Source organism: Neodiprion lecontei, chromosome 4 (genome assembly GCF_021901455.1).
Source record: "Neodiprion lecontei isolate iyNeoLeco1 chromosome 4, iyNeoLeco1.1, whole genome shotgun sequence".
NCBI lineage: Eukaryota > Metazoa > Arthropoda > Insecta > Hymenoptera > Diprionidae > Neodiprion > Neodiprion lecontei.
Genome location: NC_060263.1, coordinates 15458309 through 15470755, shown reverse-complemented (window position 1 = coordinate 15470755; position 12447 = coordinate 15458309). Strand labels below are relative to the sequence as shown.

Here is a 12447-nt window from a genome sequence, read left to right as displayed (position 1 = left end):
ACTAGCTCCGCACGCGCACATTCAAACTCGTAAACCCGACTTATATCACATCACCCGAAGGCGACATCTATATATATATACGTATACATACTCGTTGCTGCTGCTGCTGCTGCTGCACTTGTCGGATCTACATTTAATTATTTGTATTATTATACATACGTTATTTTTGTTAAACTGGCAAATGTAACGTTAATCCACGGATGGATTACTTTATACGTGGTAAACTTGGTATTATGCGTGTATAAATGTCAGGTACCTATGTAAGCGTATTATTTGTATTGTATGTATATATTGAATAATATTAATATATATATATATATATATATCTCATATCATATTCACTATGATGATAGTTTCCGCTGATGATACCACTCGCATTATTATTAAAACGTGACTAAAAGAAGGAGTGACAAAGAGGAAGAGGGTTGGGGGGGGGGGAAGAACAAGAAAAAAAAAAAACATCGATTAGAAATTTTTTACGGTGAAAAATTCGACTCAAGAAATGAGATCGCACCCGTGATCGGTGAAACATGTATTCTTTTTATTCTACTGTACTATGCTATACACAGATGCTTATGCGTAGAAACTGCAGATGTACGTATATAGCGACCATATCGTATTGTATAATAGTTTTCTATTTCTGGTATTTAATACGGTGTCGTTCATCTAGTTATATATTTTACTGTGATACGTTGCTCGTATGAACCCGGCGTGTGTGTACTAAGATTACGTGCTATATTTATATAGGTGCAGAAACGTGGAAAACGTCGACAATTGTTACCAATCCTCGCGTGTTTGATGCACGCATGCACGTATGTATGTATATATATATATATATATACGTTGCTGATGGACGTGCGCGCGTGTAACGTAACCTAAAGTAACGTAACGTAACTTATAACGTAAAGAAATTGCGCAACTGCGTGTGCCGTAGACGCGACGGATATCGATGCAGTAAATGTATATATAATACACATTGTGTATTATACCGCGTATGGCGCGTTACAATATCATATATGTATAACGTACATACACCGTGTGCACAATACGGTGATATAATACATATAATATAACGATCGCTGCAGCGTTAAATTTATGTAATAATACGTACAGTGCGCGAATAAACAAGAGAAACAAAAAAAAAAAAAAAGTAAAATAAAATAAAACAAATACATCGTACCGTAATCCATATTACAGTATACGGGTACGTACAAGTAACGAGTGTATGGAAAATATGTGCAACGCAACGATACTGCAAGAATATAACTACGGAAATACTGTAATCCCTGTGCGTTTCGTCGCGTGCACACGACGCGACATTCGCATCCTTATACGTGTATCGTAATATGTTTACACGAATGCCGTACGGCAAACTCGAAGGAAGCTCAGGGGAGAATTGAATATTGGCTAATTCATTTCAATTTGTAGGAATAATTTTAGCGCAAGGTGATTCGAGTTGATTCCAACGCTCGATCTTCTCACCGCCCGCTGATCTACGACTAACAGCGAATCGCCCGCGACTAAACGCAAAACGCGCGCCGCTACGAATCGACCTTGTGACGTCACCGCGAGCCTGCATTTACATAGTCAGTTCCGCGTGTCGACGCGAGGACGCGGCGGTTACGCTCCGGCTTCGTCGTACACGCACCGATGATTCGTTTCATCGAAATCCCGCTCGGTTCCACGCAACGTATTACCTATCAGCCTCGTGAAAGGATTTGTCACAAAGATTAGGTTAGGTCAGGTTGTAGAACCGTCCCGTCCGGACGATTAACGGAAAAATTATCACTGAAATCGTCGCTTTTCGATCGGTGAATTCAATTTTTACAGATTAACAATCACATTTATATTCGAGTTAATACGATAAATTAGGGACACGATTTGACGACCGTACGAATTTTACTTTCACCGATTTCGAGGTACGTGCCTAGATAATCGGATTGGTATGATTTTAAGTAATTCGTAGAATTTCGATCGTGTGATAATTAAGTTAGTTTAGTTTAGTACTTGTAGAAAGAGGAAATAAGATACTTGTAAAAATTTGAGCCCTCAATTTTGACATTTAGTGGTTCCTTAACGCTAGTTCCGATATTCCATTTGATTGACACGCGAAAATAGTTTTAGATTCATTGGGAATTTCGTATCTCGGTAACGCAGGCGATGTACGTAATTGGCCGATATACATACATATACATTTTTGTAGGGAATTTAACGCTCTGCAAAAAAGGTCTCTTATAATTTTCTTTAGCCTAAAGTTGAACTCGTGTAAAGAATCACTTTTTTCGAGATTAATAACGAAAATATTAGACTTATCATGAAATATCGTGGGTTTTGTTTTTAACCACTGCAAAATCGTGTCGTTCGAGTAATTTTCAACGTTAGCAAATTTGTTTTGCAACTATTACAAGTAACAATACGTAATATATATAAATCCACTTTAAAAGCACCTTTTTTTTTAGCAAATAATAAAGTTTCTCAAGTTGAGAATTAATATGCTCGGATCAACAAGTTTCTTGTATTACTCTCTCTATTCCACTGCAGAATTCCAGTGTATGTATAAAATAAGAATAAAATCTACTAACAACAGCTCTCCAGAATAACAAAAAGAACAGATAATTCCCCATATCCTCTAACATGTCCTAAGACGCGTATAAAAACGCGCTATCGCACCGATAGAATTTATTCCTTTTTCTACGGCGATCGACACACCGCATGCAATTTTCCGTCTGATTATCCCGCAAAGCAGAGCAGCAGCAGCAGCAGCAGCAAGAATCGCGACACTATGATTGTATCCTACTGATTGCGTAAAGTGTGCACGCATATTGTATATTACACCCTACTCCAATACGTGAAAAATAATATTCCACGGTTATGGATGTACGATCAATGAATGAAAATCATAAAAGAACGAAAGTTGATCAAGTTTAATTTGATGCAAAAAAAAAAAAATCTCCGTGATCCAACTTAAGTTAAGCGTTTCAACATCCGAGTTTCAATTGTAAACACCTTTTTATTAACAGCTTCAGAGAGAAGTCACGTTACTTTATTATTTTTTAATCGAAAATTCCGTACAGTTCTTCTGACTCGGTTGAAGAATAGCTCATTTTGTTCGTAAATGAATTCCCTAGAAATCGTCGTGATTGTCAAACGGATTCGTACTTCACGGTTCGTCAATTGGTTTCGAAAAAAATCCAATAAGTAAAACCGGTATAATTTACATCTTGTTAAAATTGTGTTTCAACAAGAAATAACGAACAAAGTATCGGACAAGCGCTTTGGATTAATCGATGAAAGAATATTGGAATAATGAGATTTTTATGACTTGGTTGAAAAAGCGATGTTTTTATAGTAAAATTTGAACAATCGGTATTTAAACCTCGATTTCAACATCTTTTCTCGTTTATCGCGGGATCTCTTACGATCGAACGTAACTTGTGCATTATCTTTGCAGTAACCCTATAATCCAAAGCTCTATTTCGTCACATTTTTGTTTGCAACACTTTTTCAAACCGATCGTACATCCTCTCAATACCCATGACAGCCCAGATTAAATAGAAACACAGTCCCTACGCACATCGCCTTCGTTATAAATATATTCATGTACGTTATACCATCAAACCTTTATTACGTGTATAACTGCACAGAATTTAGGCTAAGGATCGTTCGTTCCCGATATCTATGATCGTTTATACGTGCAACGCATGTACGCACATCTACACGGCGGTAAATACGAATCGGTGTGCCGCCGAAGGGCCTTTTCGGGGCCCAATGCCGCGAGAATCACGAGTTTGTTTTTGTTTCTCTCTCCACCAACCCCCCACCAAGTGACAAAGTAAAGGAAAGGAGGGAGGGCCGCTAAAATTGAACGGCGGAAAAAATTATACGACTTACATCGGGTATGCGTGCGTTTTTCGGCAACGAATCCGGCGGCTGCGGAATTATGGAAAGGGAAAGGGGAAAGGGGAAGGGGAGATCAGTTTTATCCGAGGCGAGCGCCCAGTCAAGGCCCAGGCAATGACTCGCCGTGACATATATCGAGTCCGTAGGCCCACGCACCGCGCACCAATTTTATTCAACACCGCTACCTAGATCCACCGGCGTTTTTAGTGGATATGTATTGGTGATGATGGTACATGCATAAATAACAAATACACCGTACCTGGGCGTATTGTGTACGTTGGCCTGTATGCCGGTAAGAAAATCTAGAGGCAAATTAAATCGCGTGCATAAACAACGGTCAGGTGCTCTTCGAGTGTGTTTATGCAATAAGCTTCACCGATATCATTTAAATCTTGGCATTCTTAATTTAAAACGCGACGAAGCTGTAACGATCATTTCACATTATACCTAAACGAAACCCATGCTAAGTTTTTCGAACCATTCATACCTGCACACACACACAAACTAGATACCACGACTACGGTATTGTTCATGTTTGACGCGTAATTACACTACCATCGTCGTTCAGGTGAAGCGGGACAACAGCCCTTGAAATACCTGGTAATGAATCCGGTAACTTTGAAATTTTTTTAGTACCGAAACGCGTCACTATTGTAGATCGGCCGGGCATTGAACACCCGGACTTAATTAGTCATAATCCTTCTCCGATAACAGATTTCTTACATCACGTTTATAACCTGAGCCGTTTAATTATTTCATTATTATTTTTTTATTTTTTTTTTGAAACTTTTATCGGTCCTCAGAAGTATTCATACTTATATTATAACGCGATTCAATGCCGATCAGTGACACTAGCGAAGGTTCGGACCTCGCGTCCGTTTATCTTTCAATCGCAACGAACTTATAATTATGTACAAAGATTTTATCGACGTGATATCGAGTGTAATCGGTGGAGAACTTGTAAGCTTATATCCGATTATACGGTCTTATTGACATTGATTCGTGCCGTAGGAATGGCTGGTCCTTCATTTTTTCGTGTAATGTTTTTTTGATTTCATTTCATTTTATTTCTCGTTTGGTGTACAGGAGCATATGAACGATATTCATCGTTCAAAATTTCAAAAACTTGGTTGGTTGGAAACTATAGTTTTTTCTTCTTACAACGCAATTGAAATTGCTTTAATAAACGATCGAAGAAATATATTATTTTTGGGTGACTTCTGAGCGACGCAAACGCATCTTGAAGAACAGTAAAAAAAAAGCTTCTCATGAGCAAGTCTACCGATTCCAATTGTCGGATCTAGCCTCACCTCCTCAGATCTTCTCGCAATTTTTTCAGCTGAAAATCCTCGTAGAAAAACAGCATCCCAAATTTCCCCCCCCCCCCCCCCCCCTGTTATTTTCAAAGATATTGTATGGAGTATTCTATATAGTTTAATTTTAATTCTTGTTTTATCAATTTATTTTTGCGTTCTTCTGCCACTATAAATTCTTTTCGAAAAGTAGGTTTTCGTCCAAAAAATGGTCAGCATTCCAATGAAAAAAAAAGCGACGCCTAGAATTGGAGATTTACTCTCGTACACTTCGCTACTTTATACGTGAATCTCAAGGGGTGTTTCACCAAAGCGATTAAGACGTGTATATCATTCGAAATCATCCCGTAATCTCCGAAACCACAGTGCAGTCGGTAATATCAAAATAAAATTCTGAATAAGTAATCATCAAGGTAATAATCGGTATTAATGAAAAATCACTTGGGATTACAGGAATATTTTTTCGATAATCTTAAGAAATCATATGAAAACTTAGAAATCACGAGAAATCACGTAATCAAAGTAAAATTTATCTGTCAAAAGTAAACTCTCGTAATCACTCTGTAAAATGTAAGTAATCACGAAATACGTGATCATGGTGTAAATTTTGGTCCGGTGAGACAGTCCTTGGTGAATCTATTGCAAATAACGGAAATACAAATCCAACTAAAACCCCAAAGCAACGAATTTTATCCCATCTGTAATCTATCGGTAACGATTTTTTTCTCCACAGTTTAGATTAGAATCGAATTCTTTTTTCCCATCGTCTCGATGAAAAAAGTTCAACGAAATTCCACACATGAGCAACAACAAACCTTACAGAGCTGAAACAAGTCTGATCTAAATCGACGATTCATCAATAATCGAAACATTAATAATGAGTATAATATATTTACACAAGCTAGACGAGTGCGTCAGAATATTGGCTGTTAAAAAACCCAAACGCACGGTAAAAAAAAATCGAAGTAAATGACCGGCAACGTTGTCCTTTCGATTTTTTTCGCGCGTGAGCGCACACTCGTGCACAACTATATGTATACACGTATATAATATATTGCAATGTGATCGAGGATACGTAAAATATGAGGAGATAGAAATCAATCGCACCCTTGGACGAGCTCATAACTCGGTCGGTACCCCGGCCGCATGTATGATGTAAACAACCTTCGCTCGACGGGATTCCGAATGCGGAGAGAATTGGTAGATACGTAAGTATCTATTGTAGGAGAAGGAGTGCCGACCTACGCAAGCAAGAGCCGTGGTATGACATTCGGGGCGTAGGATTCGTCGGGTGTTAACGCACGTTTAGTGGGCCAGTGTCAGTCATCGACACCGGCTATCGTCGTCCCGGCTACGTCGTAAGGCCGAATCGGAGTTCGGAGGCCCAACGAGGACTCAGGGGCCAGTGCCCACTATTCGGGCCAATGTTACCGGAGGCAAGGTTGCACCCGAGACGACGTTAACCAACAGTCGAATTACACACATCGACCCAAAACCCCCGACGAACGTGCGGATAACGCAACAAATCCGCTCCCTTTCGCAACTCTCGTATCTTTTGCATGTACGTTGCCCATTCGATACGCGCGAACAGACACGACCAACCGTCGTTGGCTGAGCAATTGGGAATTTTGGAAAAAAAAATCAGCCATCTATACGTTCGACTTGCACACACGCGGTATTTGTTGGTTTGTTTATCTGTTTATTTATCACACGTAACTTATACGTGATAAACGAAGTGGAGTGCGTATAATATATGTACAACAGCGTCATCTGCCACCGAGAATCCGTTGCGCAGGTTTCGCTACTTTCCACTTTTCTCAACAGATCCGATTGGACGTTTCAAGGTACTCGAATTCTGTGAACATCTCATGTAGGTTTGCAACATACCCTGCGAATGCTTCAGGATTATTTACGTATACCATATATCTGTACTTTTCAAATATCTTCGGTAATGACGGAAACTTTCCGAAAGTCAATTATTATACTACTGTGGAACAGTTTGTTATAGTATCGATGCTGAATGAGAATGTTCGAAAGATTTTTGTACGATGTATCCAACTATACACGTTATACGAGATTTTGCTTGAAAGATTTTCTCTCTCCGATCATTATTTTACTGCTTTCTATTCAACGTTCAAAATATCATCTATCACTGTATAATATGTATAGTATAAAATTTTGTGAGAAAAGTTTTACGGTGACATGCATAACGGATGATTTTATTTTCTCTGTGAGCAAGAACTGGTAGATTATATATCACTATATGGGCCAGTTTTTTTCATGCCCCACTAAAATCTATCTTACTTTTGAGTTTTTCATATGAAAGCTGAGATTTCTTCAAAGGAACCCAAATTTTCAGAGCGGGACAGCCATAGGATCTTTCGTGAACCACGTTCAATTCATACATGTCTGTTAATCATGTGTGCATATTCTCTTTTTGGAATCCAACAGAATATTCTTATTTCTGGTTTTTAAGACTTACTCTAACAGTGCGCAATTCAAAGAAATAAAAATATTCCAAAAAGAGGGTATTATTAACAGACCTTTGTCAATTGAACGTAGCTCACGTGAGGTCCTATGGCCAGCCCACTCTGAAAATTTGAGGTCCTCGCTGAAAAAACCTTAGCTTTGAGTTGAAAAATTTTGGTGGCGCATGAAAAAAAAAAAAACCGGTCTTTTGTCGAAAAACGTCTTTTTGAGATTAATTTTGAAAAGTTATCCAGAAATGAATACCATATTCGGACAGGTGAGAACTTTTCGTATGAGATATCTATATTTTCATTACTTTTTTTCTTCCGATAACGATAGGAAAACAATACGCGTTTAAACCTCAATTAGGTCGAAATGATAAACTTTAATGTGGCATTTCTTGCGAACGGTAAGTCCGAGAAGGCTCAAACTTCAACTTAATTTTAGTACACACTACAAGAGGTCAAAATTTCCGTTCATTTGTTGATGGTAATTGGTGGACTGGCCGATATACAATAAATATAACCGACATACTTTTCGCCAATTACTTATATGCCTAAAGTGAAAGAAGTAGAGACATGTAACATTGATATAAAAAAATATAAATAAAAATAAAAAGATGTCAGACAAAGACATCAATTGAGATTAAAAAGAGTTGTCAAATTATACATACAATATCCGATTTCCGAGAAGGCGAAAATCTGAGAGGCCCCGCGCTGCTGCAACGCGAGTTGCGTGTAGCTAGTATACATATGTACATACATATATACATAGACATAATGACGGTACAGGCGTTACTCCTTTCTATTCTTGAAGCAGAGGTTATACAGCTTGTGCACCGATCAGCATCGGCGGCGTAACCTAGCCTAGCCACACTCTACGACATCGGAGAAAGCTAACTAAGCCACTTTCTCGTATAATACCAACCGCAGCCGCAACAACCGAGCAGCGAGCAGCAGCAGTTTTGCAGTTTGCACGACGTTGCAGCCAGTCCGCATTTATGCGGATCAACTGTATACGCGTAATATACGCATGAATAGAAAAATGTGTACTGTATAATAAAACAAACGCGAAATTCAGTCGGTTAGTTGTTGGCCGGGGTCGATTCAAAAGATTTAGGAGAGATGCGGCGGACGAAAAAACTTCGTATCGTAACCTAACGAGTACAACAGAGTATAACATAAAATCTGACAACCATCCGTTACAGTTAATTTAACTTTTTACTTTTCTCGTAGAAAATGGACATCAAATCGAATATGTTCAATGAATTTCAGGTTTAACGATGTTGATGAAAATTTCAGAAACTTAAAGCGCAACAGCGGTTGAAAGATGAATGATAAAAAGAAAGAAAAAAATAAAAAATACTATCAGTCTATCAGGCCGGGTTGATACGCCGTGCAATTGCAGCGATTCCCTGCTGGCCGAATGCTGAAAGGTTTGCCCGCCGCAGGTTCCGGGGTGGCAAGTCCGTCGGTCCGTCGTGACGTTGCGGCCGGTGCAATAGCCTGTGACGTCACTGGTTGGTTGTCTTTGATGACGTGTGGTCACCCGCGGTCATTGCACTGCACCAGCTCGGCTCACCCATCCACCCATCCACCCAGCCAGCCAGCCAGCCAGCCAGTCAGTCTTACCCCGGCGCTGTGCTGAGCAGTGTTGCACCGCTGCTGCTGCTGCGCTTCTTCTTCTTCTTCTTTTCCTAATTCCTTCTTTCCTCTTCTTCCTCCATGCCTCATTCCGCCGTGCGGTTCAACTCACAGTTCGCACACAACCCGCCCGACTTTGCTGCGTGGCCGTGCGCATACGCGCAGGCGCTGGCTGGCTCTTTTTCACCGCACCTTTTGACTCTCGTCCGACTCCCGAGTTCTTCCATGTACCGTATTTTGATTCCACGTCCAGGGTCCTTTCTTCCTTCCTGTCTAGTTGTTGCTCAATTGATTCTCGCATGATCGTGCAGCATGCACGAGTTAGTACAATACCTATGTGAAGGAGGAGAAAGAGGAGCAGGCGTTAATCGACGAACGAACGACGGGACTTCGATATCGGAAACGTCCGGATCACTCGGGGGGGACTCGAGGAAGGCAAAACCAAAGAGCCGTTTTGAGGCCGGGGGTGAGGAACGGCGAAGCTCCGAAGGGGGGGAGGCGAGTCTCTCGGCGGTCAGAGACCTCGCAGGGCCGTCGACGACGCGGGGAAGCCCGGTTCGGGTCGTCGTCGTCTCGTCCTATTCTCCTGCTGCAGGAGAAGAGGATCTCGGGAACGTCGAGAGGCTCCGCGGAAAACCTTGCGGATACAATGATAATACATACCCGCGTCTGTTTACCGCCGTAACATCCACCGGATAGTAATTTTGGCGGTCGATACGAGTGTCCAGGCGAATTGATAAGCGCACTTTCGATGCACGGTAACCGTTCGACGCATCTTCTTTACCCTTTTTCATTTACTCGTCCCACGTGGGATGATTTTCTTCGCAAATATCTCGTCCCCGCCCCTCCTCCTCTCTTTTCAACCGATTGATTCACATTTTCCATAAGCTGTAGGCTAGCTTTGTTTTCCGCAGTGGGAACACGTGCTTTATCGATTCATTCGCGTATTTCACTTGCGCGAACATGGGAAGCATGTGCCTATCATCATTATACATATACAGGGAATGAGAATCACGCCTGACCGACGATAGCTAATTTCGCTATTTTTCTCGTTACATGACACGTTATAGTAAGAGTTTAAAACTTTATCATATCATTGCTGTTATATTAGGGAATAGTTTGACTCACCGATGGGCTTTATATTGAAAACGCATAATGAAATCCTTCGATTGGTGAGGCAAGGTTGGCGGGCGATGGTTAGGGTATGTGGTGCAATATACGCCAGGAGAAGATGTATCGCGAACTGTTGGAAATCCGTCGCACTGTATATTATAGCACAAAACCTGCACACACAAACAGCACACACACATTAACTACTCACTAACTTACACCGTTATGCTCTTCAACGTTTTGTATTATATCATCATAATTATTATTGTTATTATTATTATTATCCAGAATAAAGATCGACGTTCGTCGATACAGCCTAACAGCATATACAGTATAATGTAAAGTTTATATCTGCCAATATTTGCTTTCGTATGTGGAAAAAGAATGCTACGAGATCTTCCGTAGGGTGGGTGTAGAATACTCTACTTGACCTGTAATCACCGTAAACACTCGGCTTATGCACAACGGGAAATTGTCACGCGTTGCATTATAGCTCTGGAGACATCGTGTCGGGTCACAAAACGGTCAAATGCAGACAAGGTTGGTTTGTTTACGCGTTTTATTCCGCACCGTCGTTCGCGGCGATAGAAAGATGGAGATAGAAAGAAAGAAAGAAAGAAAGAAAGTAAGAGAGAGAGACCACGTTTTAAAAAGAGAAAGAACGACAAGGCGTTCGTTGGGTCTGTGATTTCCACGTGGTGCGGGCGACGACGGAATGCAACTGGCGAATACGCGGGTTTCGTTGTCCGCGCGCGACTGACTTCACGTCGAACGAGGAACGGTGGCCCAGGTTTCGCTTCCCAGTTTCACCACCCGACCGCCCGTCGTCCCGCAAAGAGTGAATTCTCCCTCCTCCCTCGCCTCTCCCGCTCTCCCGCGCTCTCTCAACCCTCGCCCACGGAGCACGCACCCTTCGACATGCCGCGAAGAAGAAGAAGTAGAAGAAGAAGAAGAAGAAGAAGAAGAAGAAGAAGAAGAGGACAGAGGAGCCGCGAGGCTGCGCTGCTTATGCGCGAGTCGAGCCGCGTGAAGTGCACCGCGTAACAATACTATTCATCCTACTTTCCCCGCTCTCTGCTGCGTGTACGTGTACCGTATGCACTCGTTGCTCTCTCTAGCCAGCCCTCTTCATTTTTATCACACGCACCTATATCTGCCGCCTGTTCCTCCTTCTCCCCGCTACCAACTAACTTCGTTTGAGGCAGGTTAGGGCGCCTAGCATTAGCCGCCGACTCGAGGTATCGACGAGGTCCGCCGCTCTCTGCAGACTGTATACTGTCATTAGTCCGTGCAGCTTCTTTCGAATCTTGCGTTCGTATTTATCGCGTTGTGAAGCATGTCCGGAAAAAACTGACATTCGCTTCTGTACGCAAAAATGCATGTGTACACACTAAACTTCACGCAGAGAACAACTGCCGCTTTTTTTTGTTTCTTGACTAACGTCCACGGGGAGATTCCGTATCACTGCAGAATTGACGTAAAACGTGTATCTGTTTTTTTTTTTTGACGACCACATTGAACCGGTAGTACCGAAGTTTATCCAAGGCACGAAGATCGCAAAGATGATGCCTAGAAGATAACTTCGCATTCATGCGATTCCTTTCTTTATCTCACCGCCTAATAACACTTCTGTTCTAAAGTAGAAACCTGCTTTTCGTTTTTTACCCATACCGCAAGCCGCATCCATCCAGCAATATTTGAACCAATTGTTTTAGATTTTGAAATTGATAATTGGATGGTCATCGACGGAATGCCGAGTTTCAATTCTTCGTTGCCTGAATTTTCTCACTGTACTGAATGAACGAACGCAGGGATAAACCGCACGAGACATATGACAGAATAGATCATCGAGAGAGGGTTCGCGCTCAGAACTGGTGTTTTTTCATCCATTTCTCCCGTTATTTATTCGTACACGTCAAATATTCTTTTAACTGCATCCTAGGTCGTTTACGATATTAATAGATCTTTACTGCGCCTGTGTACATCGAGCCAACGAGGCCCATAGACCGTGT

General features: G+C 41.4%; 1 protein-coding gene across 2 annotated transcripts in view; it reads right to left on the bottom strand.

Annotated features, from left to right (window-relative positions):
- LOC107224310 (ecdysone-induced protein 74EF) overlaps window positions 1-12447 on the bottom strand; it is a 123704-nt gene that overhangs the window by 110034 nt on the left and 1223 nt on the right. The window contains exon 2 of one of the 2 annotated variants that reach the window (XM_046736702.1): window positions 10454-10608. The exons of the other annotated variant lie outside the window; for it this stretch is intronic. The gene's annotated coding sequence lies outside the window, so the exon portion shown is untranslated. The remainder of the gene's footprint in view (window positions 1-10453; window positions 10609-12447) is intronic. 2 annotated transcript variants of the gene reach the window in all.